Raw genomic sequence first — 18,547 nt, forward strand, 5'->3', positions numbered from 1 at the left:
AGTTCCACTTCGACCATAGTGGTTACATAAAAACCGCTCAACTTCAATGCTATAAGAGTAAATGAATTCTGAACGATAATAATGCTAGTAATTGAATTTGTAGTGAACGGTCATGAATCTTGAAACGCCTGAAACCTGAATTCACCTAATAAAGCTCGGTACTCCCTCATCGTAAACTTTCGGCGGTTAGCCTAGACCCAACTTCGGACCTAGGTTAAATATTTAATAAATTACCCACCGGCCAGAGAGGACAGGACAGGGCAAGTAATTTATAACAGGGTTTATTTTTGATTGATTAAATTTTTCGCCGCCATATTAATTACGTTTAAAGGTGCTTGTAAAGTTGTAATTGGGTGTTATTTTGAATATTAATGTATCATGTCTATTTTGGATTTCCGTTTTATATTTTTTAAATTTTTTGTCTATAATTTTTTGAGCTAATCAAGCATAACAACCGAAGGAAATAAATTATATCCACACCAAAAATATTTAACAAAATGCATTTACGAATGAAGCTATCAAAAGGAATTATGTTTTTGTACATTTACATTTTTTAACAGAAGTAAAAGAGCAAAGAGTTCAAAAGTTAATGAAATAAAACTGGACCCTCTCTATCTTCTTTCTATTCATTGGGATGCTGAGCAAATGTCACAACCCTGGTGGCAGATTATATCAGCCTGCTTTATTTTATGACTTCATGAACTAAGTAAGCTTAATTTACTTTGCAATCAAAGAAATGATAATTCTTTGCAATGAAATACTTTAATGTTATTATGGGGGAAAATGAAAGATCGCTCTAGTCTATGAACGTGGACATTATGTATTTATATTCCTCAAATTGCCATTGAAACCTTATTCATTATAAATATAGAAAATCACTCACACATTTTTGGTAACTTCATTGATGAAATTGATGGAATTTGGTATCGTTGACCTGTGATTGGCTTCGCCCACGCACGCGGTGTGTTAGAAGACAAGTTAAACATTGACAGGCAGTATTTGTATACACATTTCTTACATTTTTTGTTAATTTACCTGAATATTTGTGTCATTATGACTATTACTTGGAAAATAATTATTTGGAAGACGGCCAGAATCAATAGACACAATTCTATACACAAGTATTTTGTCTATTACACGTGTTTTGTTGTCTCAAATCGTTAATGTCCTAAATAGCAACAGCGTGCTAACGCTGCCGCGCCTTGTATTAGCTGTTATCGGGAAACCGCCCGCTTATCACCAGTTTGTCCTCTAAAAATATGCCAAGTGTCAACGACCGGCCAACCTATGACATAGGCCGGCGAACTCGCGACGAACCCGAATATAATCCACTTAGGGGCCATCCATAAAGTACGTCACACGAATTTCATGATTTTTTGACCCCCCCTCCGTCCTTGTCACAGGTGGTCACATTTCTGAGACCCCCCCCCCCCCCCCTCCCTAGTGTGACGTCACATGTTTTGCAATTTCACATCGAAAAATTATTAAATTAACAGCAGTTCCGAAATTACTTTTAATTCCATTTAAATTAAGTACTTTTTTTATGAAATCAACATTATATATCAAATATTTGAAACAATTAAAATGTGATGTCACGAAACTTAGGACCCCTCCCACCCCTTGTCACACCATGTCACACTTTGTCAACCCCCTCCCCCCCTCTTTACGTGTGACGTACTTTATGGATGACCCCTTACTTGATGTATTCAAACATCAATATTCCGAAAACGCACTTCAACTAAGAAAGCAAATGATGGTTTTAGAGAACTCTCAGCGCGGAGCAGCTTTTCGTGTACGTTTAATGTTTATGGATTACGCTGCTTCGATCACGTAGACGGTGATTACTGAATTAGTTGTTAGAAGGCAATGTTCTTTTAATGAAAACAATATAATTCGGTGTTGATCACGTAGACGCTTATAACATTGAATTACTGATTAAAGTAATGTTCTTTTTTAATGAAGCCAATATAATTATAACCAGCCTAAATCCAGTTTTAGTTTGCGCACCTAGTTGGTTGGCTCAAACAGAGCATACGTCTGCGACTTAATTAAGTACTAGACACTTGAACTCCAAACTGAATTAGCCTCGCACTGGATCCGTTTTCAGCCGGCTTTTGTCTGATTATTACCTAGGCTAATAAAAATACGACCTGCCTTCCGCGTATTGTTTGCAGGCGCCAGATTCAAATGGAGTTAAACGGTGGAGCATTATGTTTTTTTGACGTTTATTTGTGCATCTTATTACATTGGCACAAGGTTTTAAATCTATTTATAGTTTCCGGATGAAGTCCCTGGTTGAGTTGTTAAAAATTTTAATCCCTTTTGTGGTGTTTGATTTGTATTTTGTGTGCTCTATTGTTAATTATCTAAAATATTCATTGTACGTTTCTTTAAGCGATAAGCAAAGAGCTGTGTTGACGCTTAAACAATGTATTAAAATTACTCAAGCATGTGCAAGTATTATCTTATCGCTTATTTATTATTACCGAATACATTATCTGTCTTTCAAATTCTGTAACTTTGTGCGTCATCGACATTTTGTTTACATTCTACCGAAAAATATTTAATTTCGTAAACATGCAAATCTTTTTTTTCCACACTTTTCATGACTTTCACGATCTGTCACCTTCACAGCAGCATCAGTGATGTCAATACTGTCGCTTTTGACTATATTTCATTTGTTTATGTTGGAGTCGACACGATTCTTTCTGTCTTCGCCTCATAAAATCGCTTCTAAATCGGTGCTGTGGCGCAGGCGCATCCGTGCTAGGGTTGCCATTTTGACATGCTCGCAGTTTTAAACTTAATAATTATTCGTATTTTTTGTGTTATGTATTCGTAAATAAGTACCATTTAAGGTAGTTAAAGCTGTTTTTAATATGGTTTGGTTATGTAGAATCATGTATACACGCGACCTCAAAGTATCATTCATTCCATACCATTAAGATCAAGTCACAACACAATAAAAACAAAACCGGCTCCATTTTTTTTCTGATCGACCTCAATATAAATACGCCAAAAGATTTCAAATAACAGTTCAGTGTGTGGCAAGATTTTATTTGGCCTTCGTCATCTGCGCCGACGGCGTAATGCCGGGACCACACTAATGATATGCCATTGATTAACGCGTTGATGGACATTAAACATAGCTTTATCTGCAACTTCTCGCGATAATTTGCCGTTTGACATTAGGTGATAAGGTGGTGATACAACAAAGAGATTTAGCTGGAGAATTTAATTACAGCGTTGAAGTAGCATCACTTTCGTTTGCCGTTGTACATCTAGAGCTGATTCAAGGAATATTTCACCATTGTCATCAGATCGTTTATGTAGTTTATGTAGTCTCCATTTGGAGGCGCACGACCCTCTCTAATTTACAGAACACTCCACCCACGCTGCTGGCCAGACGACTTGAAGACGCAACGAATTCAAGATTGGCCAATAATATCGCCATTGGCCTAATCGGTCAAGTGTGGCCGTATCGCGATTGTATTTAGCGCTTTATTTTCGCGATGTGTAGATATAACGTTGACGTTGAAATTACGTTAGTGTGCTCGCAGCGTTAGCAACCTTGGCGTGACGTCGCGCGCACAGGGCGTGTCGTGCGCGCGCGTCGTGTCGTGTGCCGTCCCGTTGGCGGCGCGGGCGTCGCACGAGCTCTTGTTTACTTTGCGAAGTGCGAAACTGAATGAGTAATGTCCGACTTCTGCTGCGTTTCTCAATAATATGGCGCCGTCATTTGTTTTCAGTTGGCAATGTAAACATGCTAGGTACACTTACGATTTTCCATCACCACGGGCACAGGTTTAATTGGAGGCCAAGATCCTATACAGGAGTTGCTGTGGTGGGACAAGTCCCGTTTCCATCACCACGATAGTCATGGTAGAGCTGCCGAGCTATTTGAGTATTAGGCAAGGGCCTAACGAATTCACATTTAGGAACCCTTTGGTACAAGAAGTCCAAAAATATCTAGAGGTGAATAAAGAAAGTACAAAAATTAAAGTGACCAAGAACCAACACACTTTTGTTTACATTTCGATTTAGGCCACCGTCTCACAGCCGTACAACAGCACATCAGACTATACAATTTCGTTGAAACATAGCACCTATTACAACTGCATAAAATGCTCAGTGTTAAGCTTGTCGTGCATTCATTTCGCAGCGCGCACGCTCGGCCTTGCCGCTTCCGCGGCGCGAGGTGCCAGCAACCGGCACACCTTTTGTTTTTATTTGGGAAGGAAACTCGCGCGCAGTTTGCTTTCAATCGTATTTCTTTTTGGTACAGTTAACGTCAAATAGTTCGCGACATCCAAAGTGTCCAAAAGTTAACACAACCTTATTCCTATTATAACAAGGAGGTGTTGCGAACTGTTTGGATACTTTGGGTGTCATTGTAATTGCACTGCAGACGAGGGCATTTATGCATTTTTGTAGTACATAAAATTGCGAAGAGCAACACTAATTTGGAGAAAGTTGCAAACCAAACTTGAATAATTAATATGCATATTTTCTTCCTTGATTCCATCAAACTCAATATTCGATCATTAAACTTATAACAAATCATTATTTCAGCAATTAGCTTATTATTATAATTTCACTTACTCAATAAAAAACAACAATTACCTCATAGAGTTATAGAAGTTAGTCACGCTTATGACCGTCTGCTCTGATCGTTAGTTAATTAAAACTCTTCTATGTTAAGTAGGTACTTTACTATCGATGTTACAGAAATGTGTGATCATGATCAGCATTAATATTTAATTATTAGTAGACTCTAATTGGTCAACCATAAAATGAACTTTATATCAGTCAGTGTAAGGTGCAAAATCAATTGAGGATTCTTAACATTAGCTGGTGACTGTACATTACTAATTTAGGTTTCAATAATTAATGGAATGCCATACATTACTTGATTAGCAGCACTTTACTCACACATCCACTTGTATTTAATATTAAAAAATGAAAGAAAAACAACTGATTATGTAATTTTATATTCCATACAGACTTATAAGGACATGGTGTCTTGTGATTTAAAGTGTGACAGAATTAATTGCTAGTTTTAATTGTATTCAGCAACAGCTACACACACTTTTATGATCTAATTGCACAGTTTAGAGATGCTCAAGCTAGAAATCTCAATTCAGAAAATGACAAGACTATACTAGCTATGGTATTATTACTGTCTGCTAGCAATCGTCGTTCGTTCGTTCGTCTCAGCCAAATGACGTCCACTGCTGGACAAAGGCCTCCCTCAAGGTTTTCCACAATGAACGGTCCTGCGTTGCCCACATCCAGACTCTTCCCGCGACCTTTACCAGATCGTCGGTCCACCTAGTAGGAGGCCTGCCCACGCTACGTCTTCCAGCCCGTGGTTGCCATTGCCACTCGAGAACTTTCCTGCCCCAACAGCCATCGTCTCTACGAGCTATCTACTAGCAATAATAAAGAATAACGTATGGTATCCTGGTCTTTTCTTATCTAACTAAACACAACTTTAGTACCTACCTATTGTAACAACTTGCGACATTCATTAACTCATATCGCGATGAGCTTTTAATACCGTTATACCGTTATTTTAAATATTTCTCCCTCGTTACGAAGCAGATAGTATCACCTACATTCGTCGGCGATTTTAAAAGCGTCAGCGACACTGTTTGTTGTTCTTATCTAACTGAAATGGGAAAATGGTGGACTCACGGTAAATGCCCGGTCTGTTAGCACAATGTTTGGTTGATGTTGGGAAATGTAGAGTACTAACTTTGCCCGCGGCATCGTCTGCGTGAGTTTTGGGTTATTTCTACACCGTTCTTACTGAATGGGGAATTGTGGAAGAATACTTAATTGATGGAGCGAATCGAGTTGAATAACCCTGAATTTCGGTGTGTCTCAGAAATAATATAGCGCGCGTTTTCCCTTTTCAAAATCCGGGATAAAAACTATCCTAAGACTCTCCCTGGGTCTCAAACTTTCTGTATCTATATATATAAAAATGAAACCCGTTTCGCGTTGTCACGGCATCACGTGTGAACGGCTGAACCGATTTCGATAATTCTTTTTTTTAAATGTTTGTGGAAGTCCAAGGATGGTTCTTACGGAAAAAAATATTAAGAAAATCTCTACGCTAAGGCGGTACGAAGTTCGCCGGGTCAGCTAGTACCAAATAAATTAGCAATGTGAGACCCTGTTTCAAGTATATTGGTTCAGTGGTTTGAGCTTGAAAAGGTAACAGACAGACAGACAGAGTTACTTTAGGTTTAATATTTGTCGTATTTTGTGCCACTTCTTGAATGTTCAGCCTTTGTTGTCGCGCTTCTTTCTTGTGGGCGGAGGTTATTTCGAGAATTGATTAATACGGCTTTCCTTTTGTCGCAATTTTTCGAGTATTTCGTTATGCTATCTGTATTACGGGTTTAAGGTTAATGAAGTCATAAGCTTCGTCGTTAAGTGATTAAACATTTCTGTAGGTCTTTAATAAGCGTTATTGTTTGAGAATGATTTGAAGAACTTAATTATTGTGTTTATTATGAATGAGTATTTATTTACTGTGACGCATGATCCACAGGTAAAGAATACAAAATAGAGGGATCCCTGTCTAATCTAAAGTAAAAAGATTTTAACTTTCACAATCATCGAGTTAATCACACGTGCGCTGTAACAATGAACGTGCCGAGAAAAGGTCACAACAAAAGGCTGAGTGGAGTCTATAGCTTAAGTTTATTTGTCTCTAAGCGTGTAACATAAAGCCCAGCAAACGTGCTAAAGCGATGTTAGTAATTACGCGAATAAACCGACCGCCCGCTGACGGGCCAGTGAAAGTGAATTAGTTAAAAGTATTTCGTAATTATGCCTTCGTGTGAAGAATATTGTTTTAGAGTTCATTTGCAGCCACTAAGAAGAGTATGAATTGCATTTTGTTCTCATGCAATGCGGAATTTAGAGCGCTTTTTATCTGTGCAGCCATGAAATAGGTCAGATGACTGTACGGGCCTTTTCGTAATCATATTTTACGGTCCGCTGTCACAGAAGCGACAATGATTCGGCAACTGAATATTGTGAATGCAATATTGAATGCGGTTCATACTTTTAGTAGTATTATTGATATTTTAAAACGGTATTTAATACTTGAGCGTTATTATAAAATATAATTTCCTATTTTACCAAGCTCCAATATGATTCATATTGTTATGCTCGTAAGTTGTAACTAGTACATGTGCTAGTACCTACTCTAATAAATGCGTATTACCGATTCGGTTATGTAATTCGTTTCCCGATTACACGATAATATGTTTCAATGTAAGAATTTGCAAAAATCGATTGGACTCACCAAAATCGACCGCAAAGTTAAACATAAACGTATTGATAAAGCACGAATACCCGATTGATATAGTAGAGACAAGAATCGCGCACGATATGTTACGTTCCGTACAAGACAAAGTCGCTTATTACAAGTTACACGCCGTGACGGATCATTCCTCATCTAGTGTCATAATAAATAAATCGAAGTGAAAACTCGTTTCAATCCATAGCATAATATATTAGCCAAGGACACGGGCAAGCGAGCAAGACTCACTCACACACACATCTCACATACACACACGAGTACAGCCATCTGTGACGATACACAGAGCCGTACTGAGGACGCGTGTTCATTTTTAAAGTACTGTTAGATTCTTATTGTGAAACGGCTCTTAGTATAAATTGAGAACCAAGAATAGAAAGACTGAATTTAAATGTGGAAAATCACCAGTTACAGGCTCGACTCTACATTGTGCGACATTTCAGAAAATTTACTGTCTACATAAATTACCATATAATTACACGATCGCTTGGATACGTTTATACTTAATAAATTCCGTCTATTACGAAAACTGATTATGAAATAGTTCATATACCTACTAAACAAACTCTTATTTAAAGTTAACGGTCGATCTCACTTCAGGAACTATGTACATTTTTTTTTAATGTACCACGCGCAATAATTTTCAATTATTCAATAACATTAGTAAACAATTACAAAATGACCAGCTAATTATTAAAAGTGTATTGTGTGAAAAAAAATGAGTGTGCAAACACGATAAGCCGATTGGCTGCTGCGTGGTCTTTATCAAGCAAATTTCAAGATGGCGCTAATTATCAGCGGTGACCGGTGGCGCACGCGCCGAAACAACGCATTCTGTCTCCGACCGCCGACGCGCACGGACGTTGAGACTTCGGGATTAACGTTTAGTGAAATGACCAGTGAGTGACAGTGATAAAAATGACAGGTTTACATTGGACTGCAAAAATATCGAAGGAGATGGATAAGAGGATGCATTATGGATTTACGTGAGTTTTAGCTATATGCCTTTAAATTGTGAACAAAAAAAATACTTTTGTTTCTCATTGTATGCGTTGTTAATAAGAATATAATGTTTTGTAATTTGTGAGTGATTTTTTTGCAAATAAAACTGTGTAAAAGTGCTTTTTAAAATCCTATTTGCAAAAATAAATGAGTTTTATGAGTTTTCATGTGCGGACGAAATGATAAATAAATAAACGAATATCGATTGAAAATTGCGTTATTATTTTATTAAAACTTTATATTTTATTAAAAATTCAGTTCTAAGAACGTTAAACGAGATTCATGGATTCAAAACATTTGTGGAATGCAATCAACATTTTGTTAATTAAATACCACGCAGTGCTGCAAAATTCCCAAGACTGTAACTATCGGGAATATCTGTTTACTTTTGTATCGGTCAATGAGAATCTTTAGGTCAATATCCTTCTCTACCTCGAGTAGATTATTGAATGAATTCATTCATGGAGGTTTATTGTTTTTCATTCACAGTTTCCTAGAATCTGAAAAGTGTGAAAACTTTCATATAAATATTCGCCGGCTATTGACCGTGCACCGGGCTTGTAGAATAGTTTTTCTATCGGGTTGCAAAATAAAGACTGGTAAAATGATTTGTAGTTTAAAAAAATGGTTAAAATTCTAATAAGCTACATTCTTATTTTTCTGACTTAAATATAAATAATAAGCGGCCGCCCGCGACCTCGTACGCGTGAATTCCGTTTTACCCCTTTAAGGGTTGAATTTTGCAAAATTCCAAAAGGAACCCCCATGCAATGAAACTCCTAGCAGTTGTAGTTTCTGAGATTACGTGATGAGTGAGTGAGTCAGTCAGTCAGTGCTTTTTAGATAGCCACATATTATGAACTCAAACAACGTTATGAAAATTATAATAAATAAGTATCAAACGTAAACATCTAATTCACAACTCTAATTTTCCTTAGACAGAAAAATATAACTCAGTAAAAGTTTGTTTAAAAAATATTAATATGATTCTATAAATGAATCCCTGCATACGTCCCCTTGCTCATGACCGATCGTAATGCTCGTCGCGCGCGCATATGCCTTAGCGGCCATGTTTGTTTATAAATATTGTTAGCGACCACTGCATTCGCGTTTAAAATATTATTCGTTTATCGCAAACATGAATCGGCGATCACTTAAAGCGTATTTATTGAACTCTAGAAGTTATAAGTTATTAAAGTTCAAAGCAAGAGTAACGACCCAATCGATATTGCGATGCGAACGAATCCTAAATTCCTGTTGGTAAATTGTTTTGTAAATACTGAACTTTTCATAATGTTTGTACATGAGGAAAATGTTGGCTGCCGCGGCGGAAAGTTATGACTATCTAATGTGCTCGCGGAAATTGGCTTTTGTACTAACTCAGCAAAAATCCTTACGTTACACGTTATTTATTTAGATTACCTGCCTGGGCGTTTTAAAAAAGGATGAATATTTAATGTAACAAATTAAGCGGCGCGAATTATCATATACATACCTACACTTAAACAAAAGTTACCTAAAGTTATACTAAAATACTTATATGTAGTATTGTACATTGTATTCGTGTGAGAAAACATGATACTGACTTCGAATTTCAATCTTCTTTAAATAACATAGCATAACATACTGCACACACACGTTTTAAGAGTAGATGTGTCACAATAGCTAGCTAAGTCATTGGCCAATAACGCAAATTAAAAAAAAGCTAGTCTCCAAAAGTCCAGATGCACAACGATGTGTTCATGTGTCTTTGCGAGGTAGGCTTAAGAAATAGTAGGGGAGCCCAAGCGGGGTTTTCCCCATTCAGCATCGTAAGCTCGGTGAAAACTAAAATACGTGCATATGGAATAGTTTTGTCGTACTTATAAGAGTTACATCACATCATAAAGAAATAATGAATTAAGTAACATATATTTAAGCAGGAATCATAATTTGTTAGAGAAAGCAAATGTTTGTTTTAAGCTGTACCACAGAATAATAATAAGTACTACGTACAGAAGTTTTACTTCGCGAAGATATTTTAAAAAATGTATGCTCAATGTCATTAACAATATGGTGTAATTTAGCCTGTCTCAAGAGTCCAGCATCATTTTGTTGACAAACGTCAGTGATCGGCATTGTGTCGAAGCTATAGGGCTGACTTCGGTAAAATGATGTGACGTGAGGTGCCAAACTGCGGAAAATGGCGGAGGAAATACATGATTTACCACTCAGTGTCTTGAGGCAACTTAAAAAAGTACATTCTGTGTTTTTATTATTATTTAGGCAGTTAAATACTGCACAGTATTTAGTACACCATTTTCTTTATTTTCTTCCATCATACACAAGAATACGCGTGCGTGAGTCAATGCTCGCTCGTATGTGAAGCCTTGTCTAATAGTATCCTGTAGGTGGGCCATCGTGCGTGTTTTGTTTTCGATGTAAACTCGCGGAGATGAACAGGCCTGGCTGTACTTACAATTACCTTCCATTGTTCCAGGTACGACAAGTGGGACCGGGACCGGGGCGGGGGCGGCGGGGCCGGCGGCGGCGGCGGCCCCGGCGCGTGGGCCGGCCGCGACCGCGAGCGGGACCGCGAGCGCGAGCGGCAGGCGCGCGCGCACCAGATGTCCCACGCGCACGCCGCCGAGCCCGACGCCTCGTCGCTCTTCCAGGCGCCTTTTAGGGTGAGTTTTTTGTCATCTTCTGTGTGCTTACCATGAGTTTACGTTACGTGTGCTCGCTAGCGACTGCGTAAAAATTACATTTTAATGTATGACAGATTGTACGTACAGCTACTTTGAGGAACTAGAATCTTCATAGATTTTTAGACGTACACTCACTAGCGAGCATACCTAACGTAAACTCATGGTAAGCACACTGTATCATGAAAGTACTATATCCAGGAGTTTGTCTCGTTCCCAACCTGCGAGTACCTACACTTTGATCTTTTGATCACATGAAACCCTGACTAAAGCCTGACTTACCCAACCCGCCTGGCCAGTGGCGGGAGTGTCAGACTTATGCCCTTTTGCGTCTGCTTAACTTACCATTTTGTGTCCGTATTGTGAAACTGCTGGATATAATAGAATAGGATGATATCCCACCCTTCTCGTGGATGTCGTAAATTCGTAATAGGTCTGTCCAACGTGGATAGTGAAGACCAAATCTTCCATTTGCTTCAAGTAAATTCGACAGACAGGGTCGTGTAGTCGTGTTGCTGCAGTAAAGACTAACTGGTCTGATGATGATTAAGATGAAGGTTCGTCCTCATCCTCTTTCTATTCTATACAGCTTATTTCGTCCACCTAGTTCATCGTAATCGGTCTTTTTTGAAATATACAGCTGGACCTAACTACAATGTCACTTTAATCTTCGTTATGATTTATTGAATAACTTGGAAAAATAATCTAGACGAAGTAGGCTTTGCTCTCTAAACGTGACTTACCCTTACTTGCGTAAGGATAGCGCGTGTGAGGCTAGCCAGATGGCGGTGACAAACGCGACTACCCCCTGCGTGTATCATTGACACCTGTTCAAACGGACATCAATTGCAGCCTTCGATATCTGTAGGAATTTTGCGCGTGTATTGGTCGCATCAAACAATTTTTATTATTATTCACACAAGAAGAATAAGAATCACCATGTCCAAAATAATCCATAAGTCACAGAAAAACAGACCATATAAATGTTTCTGTGAGGAAGAGTGAGGTAACAATAACCCAGACTTCATTAATATTGTAACGGCCATTACGAAATATTTCATAAATCTTGTAACCATTGGAATCTATGCACTGAGATAAAGATTCGTGACAATTCGATTATCAACGGTTGAAGAGTTTGTTGCATGCTCAGCTGTGTGCTGTCTTTCACGCAATATCAATCACGCATCTGAAAAATGTGGATCAAAGACTAACATGTTGGAGAAATTCATAAAGTATTGTTTTTTTTAATGTAAGTCATGAATTAACGCGAGGGCATAAAACATAAAAATAATCATCAACAGTGATATCAATAACAACGAAATGTAGAGTCTAAAGACTCAGAAAATTATATCCTTGTTAAATACGAAAGTCTAACCGCAGACGTATATTTAGGCCAAAACCAAACAGTCGTCACGTTTTTGCTTTACTTTTCGTTCACTAAGGCAACATTAATGTTCTCAAATCAGATTCCACTGGCGCTGGAAATATCAAGTTGCAGCGTTAAATACGCGAATAAACAAGCACTGGAGCAAAAGAACGAGGGCCGTGTGGCTGTGACATTAGACTATTTACAATACGGCGAATTACTCCAGTCGAGAGGAAAAGAAACTGCGAATGCAGTAATGGCTACAGCTACAGCTACAGCTAATCTAGGAGCCTTGTTCATTGGAGCCAAGTAACAATCTGCACCAGCTTTTGCTTGTTTCTTTGCGAAATATAGAGGAGAATTTAAACAATTGTGCAACAACTAAAAGTGTCAAATTGGTTTGAATTACAAGTTTTGGAGATTTGCCTACAAATTACTGACAAAGTATAATACTTTAATGTATAGACTTGATATGATAAGCCTGGGATGGAGACTATCGAAAGTTTCCAAGTCAGCTTGATCTTGGATGAAGGTGAAACTCGACCGCGGGCTGAGTGGCTGCCGCGAATTGTTCGCTTGTCGCTTTCGACATCAAGGGAAAGTGAGCTATCAGATCCTATAGAATATATAGCATCTTAAAAGTCATTATCTTTTACATGAAATAATTTCTCCACTTGAAGTGTTTCAGTGGGTAAAAGTGGATTGATTCTGCCATAAATAATGGATTGAGGTAAATAATTGGGGAGTATTAGAGGCAATTTGAATAAGTAACGATAAAAATGTCCCAATAATATCCGATTTTTTACAATAAATGCGAAGATTGCAATATGATTTGTTTATGCGGATGTAATAAATAATATTAACGATTAAATTAGTAGGTACTAACACGCAACTGTAAATATCATTGCACGTTCGTTTTCTAACAGGCGATACCATTTCACATTTGTGTACATACATTCCTTTGTTGGGAGCGATTAGCGATCACGTGGCGATACTGGCCGTGCATGTGACGTACGAGCAGCCAATAGATTCATCAATGCACGTATTGTGATGGGGAAATGAGAGCACAACAACACAATTAAATTGTACAAAAATGCAAAAGCTGAAGATAGCAATGTGGATCAATGAACTAGTTAGTAGGTACGCCGCAATCAAATAAAACTCGTCACAAAGTTTAACAACTTTCAAAGAGGTACCTCCACAGTTCTCGTAAGATATAACTTAGAAGTACGCGCGTGCATTGCAACTTTCCTAGAGACGCAACATGGAATACTTGTCGGAGCGCTGCACAAATAACACTTTCTGGGAAGCCTATCTACCGGTCGCGCTGTCGTCTGCGGATCGCGTGATCAGCTACAGTAAAAGTGAAGTATGCGGTTTACAGTCTTCGCAGTTCGCACGTGCCCTGCGTTCGGGATTCACGTAGATTCACGCGCCTCCCACCGATGATAGCTGTTCAAGTGTTCATCTGCCCTACGCAGACCCGCGGCGATGTCGCAACACTCTTCAAAAACATATCAAGACTAATGACTCACAGCGGGTCGCGGCAGATCAAGCGGTTTTGGACGAAACCAATGTCAAGCGTGCCTGCCGACGCTTGTTTACGCGCCGACACCGTAATTACGCTTACGTTTCGTCGGAACGCTTAGAAAATATGTTGCCAAATTGTATAAAAGTTGAATAAAATGTTTACGTTGCCGAGTTAAGAGTACGATAACGAGTGCCGCGACTCGCGATTACGATAATTTTGATGTTTACGCTGTTCTATCTCGACGGTTACGCTTTTAGATTGTTTATCTTTAAATTATGTAATTTAGTTTAAATAGTTGACACTATTTACTCTTCAAATTCCAATGTCAGTATTATTGAGTGGACCGATCTGATTCGGGTGTCGAAAACGAACGAACAAAGTGGAGTTATAATAACGTTTTAAAAGCGGTCCGCTTATCTCAGTTGGCTGGCTGCACTCGCCGACCCAGTTCGCGAGGTACAACGACACATATGTGCATAAACAAGTGTAATTAAACCTCCCGCCTCCCGCGGCATAACAAACTGGATCCGATGGGAGCACAGGAGGCTACATGTGTCTAGGGCTGAATTCTTCGAATATCTCAAAAGAAATATGACTCAAGCCTTTTAATAAATCCATGGGAAAAATTTAGATATTTAACAAATTAAATCGAATTCAAAACTTCCTTGACTCTTACCAACCGTTGATAGCTAAGTCTTGAGATAGTTAACATACAAGTAGTTTTTAGACACTTGCAGAAAGTCTATAATGCATGTAAAATGCATTTCGTAACGAACACATAGTCAGTAGTAAATTTATCTTAGAATTTATCGGTTGATTACCCCATTTGGATGGCGTCCAAATTAGGCAAATCTAGACAGATGACAGCCCTGCATCTGCCCAACATACCAATGTTAATGTCTAACATATTCAACTCTAAATTGAGTGTTTGTAAACCGAAGATAATGGCGGAATGACTGTGTTCCTCGAAGTAAACAAAGACTTACATTGTCGCGTTCCACCTGATTTCACTTTTATTTGTACCGCTGTTCTTGTTTTTAGTCATTCCAATACAATACTAAAAATCACAATTAAGTTTAAAACGAGCCTTTCAACGAATGAAATAACAATTTATTTTATATATCACACACACTTAGAACTTTAACGAAAAAATGACCTAAACGTCAAAAATCGGATCTAAAATCCAAAACGTCGGAATGAAGACTATTTGTCTCGGTAATGACTGTCATTTGTTTCTATACTGGTTTTAATGCGAGGTGTACGAAGCAGCTTTTAAAAGGTGATTAAACAACAATGTAAATATACCAGTTCACGTCTCACCTTGTCAAGGTCCCACAAACTGAGGTGATGGCTGCACGTGTTTCTATCGTATCCAGTTTATCTTCATTTGAGCGTTCATATGAACTTCTTTGTCTTTTGTCTCGCTCGTGTACCTTTTACTAACGAGGGACGGGGAGCATGGTTTCTCTCGGGGAGTAATATCCATTTCCAACGCTTCTTTATATGTTGTTATTCTTTGTTGTTGCGAACTTTATGTTTATGCCGCTATTAATCTGCCTTATATTTTCTCCGTTTAATAAAGGACTGCCTACAGATGAGAAAGTTTCGCGCCATTAAATGCGATTAAATGCATTCGGCCTTATAATGTGTGGTGAAATCTTTCTAGTCAATAGAACAAGCTATAAATAAAGGTTAAAGTTTTTTATTAGACTTTTGTTTTTGTTACAGATCTTGCAATTATTTCTTTGTAGTATCAATAACCAACTGAATATCTGATACGAGAGTTCAATGATGAATTATGTAGGATTCATCCCTCACCACCTTAACCCCTGATTAATCTCGCATTAGGCGGTAATTAAACAAATCGCCTCAACCACACCTGAAATCGTTAATTAGTTCCCTCATTATTCATTAATGCTCACGATAAGCTAAGGGGAAATGTAGTTTGTGGTACCATACGATATGCACAGGTACAGGCACATCAAGCTGAACACTGAAGGGTCTTATGTAGTTGTAATAGAGATGAGTTTGCCACAAAAATGTAATACTTATGTCTGTACAACGGAGTATAAGGTCTACAATGAGCGCGGCGTCTAGACAGTACTATTACACCCCGCCCCCCTCCCCTCCCAGTCAAATGTCTAATGAAAATATGCCTAGTTAATCATGCCGAGTACAGCTGGGAGAAAAAAGTGCTAAACGTGATTCTTTTTCGGATTCGTTGTCGCTGGATTCTTCTTTGCCTCTTTCTTTATTTATTTACGTCGAAGCTAGACTGACGTCAGTTGTTTTCTTCATTTGTTTTTAATTGTCACATGTATTGAAGTGTAAAGTTTAGTGTGATTTATTTACGCATTTGTTTTTTCTATGCTCGTAGTGAACATTTATTACTTACTAGCTTTCCGCCCGCGGCTTCGCCCGCGTGGAATTTTGTCTGTCACAGAAAAACTTTATCGCGCGCGTCCCTGTTTCAAAAACCGGGATAAAAACTATCCTATGTTCTTTCCCGGGACTCAAACTATCTCTATGCCAAATTTCATCAAAATCGGTTGCGAGGTTTAAGCGGGAAAGCGTAACAGACAGACAGACAGACAGAGTTACTTTCGCATTTATAATATTAGTTGGGATTAGTTGGGATTTGAATGTATTACTGTTGATACAGTTGTTAGATAATATCGTGTTTTCATTAATGTTTTCGTAACATTCGGTAACCTTAGCTGAATTTTAAATTATTTGGCACGTAGATTCGTTTAGACTAAAGATGTGATTTCATTTCATACGAATTTAAAATTATCACCGCACCGTTAGCAAGAGATCATGTATTTTGGTAGCAATATTGATTGAATTAGGAAAATTTCAAATTGTTGGGGTTTATAGTAAAAATCAATTCTGCTTATTCTTCAAATAAACAGCAATTTACTCTTCAAATAAACAGCAATTTACTTAAGTTCAGGGTTGCCAACGGAGGGGATTGCGTGCCAAGCGTCCCCCAAAACTAAAAGAAAATCATGTTCCATTTGACGCCCATCAAATTAATTGTCTATTGTGTTATAGGTACGGCAACAGCACATCAGATTATCAATTTTTGTTCGAAAATAGCTCCTATCAAAATGACATAAGAGACCCCTGTTTAGGCTCAGTTGCACTTTACTCTACTTATTACAATAACCGCTGTATTTTGTATCGAATAAGACAGATTTTTGACGTTTGTAAAAGTTAAAGTAAAGATGGTGCAACTCAGTCCTACGCCCGTGTTCACAAACTATGCTTGCTTAAGAAAACCAGCAAATCGAACGCACAGCGTTGAATAGAGCTTTGTGATTGGTTCCTGTGTCACCCTGTGCGTCCATACGGGCGTTAGTGCTTAGCTGGATGTGCATAATCTGTACATTGAGTTGTAGTGACCCTTCTGGCCGAGTCTGGCTCTCCGACGCAGCCGAGGTGGGTCATTGACTGCCCCCGATTCAGGTCGCGCTTTTAGGCTATTTGTTATTTCTACAGATCTCAGATTTAAGATTAACACAAGGTTAGACGTTTATTTATTATTAACTCCGGCCGCATGTTTATCCAGCGAATTTTCTCGGAATGACTGCATCAGAGTCTTCAAGGAAAGTTAATATCCTGCGAATTTCATCATCATCGTTTCCCTTTAAATTCTTCACTAAAATGAAGTCAGTTCTTTTTTGTATCAAAGTATTTTTAGAACTTAGGAATCATTTTGCAATTATGATTCCTGAAAATAACGGAAAATGTTAACGTATTAAGATTTAACAAGTATTTTAAATACGCTTTACATATTTTTTTCATTATACCAGTTTCCAGCGCTGTTTTTCGCACATAAAAGGCATCATAATATAAACTTTAAATAAAACGGTTTAGGTAAAATACCGTAACGTAAGAGAGATAAGATTTTTTTTATTTGAAACTAAGAGAAACGGGTCTCAAATGCGTCATTTATTACGTAGTACATGAGCACTTACAGCTGACTGAGCTGTGTTGCTACAGCAATTAACTTTTTTATTTTTTTCAAAGGTGTCATCCCAGTAAACCTTTATCAGAACTATATTTATAACTTAACTATCCCGGATGTAATCACAATCCCAAGTAAGTGACACTCCCTGTCGCGTAGGGGTGCTCGCCCGTCTGAAGTCAACGGCCGGGACGGCTGGGGCGGCGAGAGGGCACGCGGGCATACTCGAGGGCGGGCCTACGCATAAATCTCCTGCACTTTCTGATGCTGCACTAATTAATAGGGAAGGTGATCTGGTAGAGTAGTGTCCTGGGAAACCTAAATATGATGGGACAAAACTACGATGTTAGGTAACATCGATATAATGGAACCAATTGGAGAGGCTGTTGCTGATTTGCAAGCGAAAGGATTACATTTTTCTGCTGGGTTATTGTCTTATGTAAAAGATAACCTTAAAAATAGTGACTGATCGATTTGTGATGAAAGAAATCGGAAATAGAATTTGACATAATGTATTTGGAGTAAAAATAATAAAGGATAATATACTTACTTAAATATTCGATTGACAAATTACATTACAAATTACAATTTGTGCCATGTATGTATGGCACAAATCATAAAAACAAAGTTGAAAAACAGAATCAGATGCCTAAGA

General features: G+C 38.2%; 1 long non-coding RNA gene across 2 annotated transcripts in view; it reads left to right on the forward strand.

The window, feature by feature from the left end:
- Positions 1 to 10,864, forward strand: part of LOC114352226 (uncharacterized) — a 115,801-nt gene extending 104,937 nt beyond the window's left edge. The window contains exon 3 of one of the 2 annotated variants that reach the window (XR_003655842.1): positions 10,821 to 10,856. This is a non-coding gene — a long non-coding RNA (uncharacterized LOC114352226). Of the gene's footprint in view, positions 1 to 10,820 lie in introns of both variants that reach the window. The other variant, XR_003655841.1, reaches the window with a different exon arrangement.
- Positions 10,865 to 18,547: the final 7,683 nt, after the last annotated feature.

This window comes from Ostrinia furnacalis, unplaced genomic scaffold (assembly GCF_004193835.3).
Source record: "Ostrinia furnacalis isolate ACB-3 unplaced genomic scaffold, ASM419383v2 OfSCF1276, whole genome shotgun sequence".
Taxonomy (NCBI): Eukaryota; Metazoa; Arthropoda; class Insecta; order Lepidoptera; family Crambidae; genus Ostrinia; species Ostrinia furnacalis.